Genomic DNA, 1,490 nt, shown 5'->3' with positions numbered 1-1,490 from the left:
TAGTAAGGAATGGAATGATTGAGACATATAGCATTTGGAACCTTCATGGGGAACAATTAGACCATGCTTCATCTTCAAATGCCACAAGAATGGACAATGTTGAACCTATTGTGGATCCTAATGATCAAGTCATGGATATTATACAGGATGCTTTTCCATTTGCATCGACCAACATCAATCACGAAGGGGAAGATGACGTGCCTACACCAATAGACAGTGCGGAGTTTGAACAATATGAAAAACTGTTAAAAAATGCCAACCAAGAGTTATACCCGGGGTGCGAGAGCTTTTCCGTTCTCACGGCCATTGTAGAGCTAATGCACGGAAAAATAAAGTATCATATGTCGAACCTGTGTTTCGATTACTTTTTGGGGGTTTTCAAGAGAATGCTTCCGACGGACAATTGTTTGCCAAAAGACCATAAACACGCGCAGAAGGTGTTGAATGGTCTTGGATTGGGTTATGAAAAAAATTCATGCTTGCAAAAATAATTGCATGTTATTCTACAAGGAGCATGAAACGTTGGATACATGCCTTATATGCAATGAGTCGAGGTTCAAAATGACATCTCAGAATAGAACGACTAAGATCCCACAAAAAGTCATGCGTTATATGCCCCTGAAACCTAGGTTGCAGCGATTGTATATGTCGACGCATACTACCACAGACATGAGATGGCATAAGGAAAAACGGGTAGACGATGATGTGATGCGGCATCCTGCAGATGGGGAGGCATGGAAAGAGTTCGATCGAACGTTCCCCGAGTTTGCTGCTGATCCTCGAAATGTGAGATTGGGACTTGCCACCGATGGATTCAATCCGTATGGGGTTCTAAACCAACACCACAGCACTTGGCCGATTTTCGTATTCCCATATAATTTGCCGCCTTGGAAATGCATGAAAAAAGAATACATGATGATGATTGTTTTGATAACTGAGGATCCTGGGAGGTCAATCGATGTTTACTTAAGGCCGCTGGTTGATGAGCTGAAGGATTTATGGACAAACGGTGTTCGCACGTACGATAAATCAACTGGGAAGATGTTCACTTTGCGGGCAGCAATTATGTGGACTGTGAATGATTTTTCAGCATATGCAATGGTTTCTGGGTGGAGCACAAAGGGTTATATGGCATGTCCTGTATGCAAGGAAGATGTAACTTCTGGTTGGCACGCGGAAAAAGTTTGTTACCTTGGTCATCGGAGATGGTTGCCATGGGACCACGAGTGGCGAGAAAAAGATAAAGAGTTCGACGGGAACACAGAGCGTCGCCTCAGACCTAGAGAATGGTCCGGTGATGAGATCTTGGAATAGCTTAACCGTTTGGATTTTGCTCCGTTCGGAAAAACAGTTAGTCGGACCAGACCTTCTACACATATGAACTGGACTCACAAGCCTATGTTTTTTGAGCTCCCATATTGGTCGAAACTCAAATTGAGGCACAATCTAGATGTGATGCATGTTGAAAAAAAATGTATTTGACACATTGG

The sequence above is a fragment of the Prunus dulcis genome, chromosome 4 (assembly GCF_902201215.1).
Source record: "Prunus dulcis chromosome 4, ALMONDv2, whole genome shotgun sequence".
Lineage (NCBI taxonomy): Eukaryota > Viridiplantae > Streptophyta > Magnoliopsida > Rosales > Rosaceae > Prunus > Prunus dulcis.
This window is presented reverse-complemented; position numbering follows the sequence as displayed.